We start from the raw sequence: 246 nt of genomic DNA, 5'->3' as shown, positions 1-246 counted from the left end.
GCTCCTCCTGCTGGTCAGAAAACTGCTGAAAGAAGGCATTTAAGATTTCTGCTCAATAGTTCAGGAAGATGCACAACAAAGACAATAATTACTGCGCACATAAGCCACGTTGTGGTGTTATTTCTTGACGTCTTTCATTATCAGGTTGGTAAGATTACATTAAAAACTAAGTTCTATTGAAATGTGATCGTCTGAATCTCACTATTCTTCACATTTCCTGTATATGGATACTGGCAAACAAACTGT

This window comes from Archocentrus centrarchus, chromosome 7, assembly GCF_007364275.1.
Source record: "Archocentrus centrarchus isolate MPI-CPG fArcCen1 chromosome 7, fArcCen1, whole genome shotgun sequence".
Taxonomy (NCBI): domain Eukaryota; kingdom Metazoa; phylum Chordata; class Actinopteri; order Cichliformes; family Cichlidae; genus Archocentrus; species Archocentrus centrarchus.
This window is presented reverse-complemented; position numbering follows the sequence as displayed.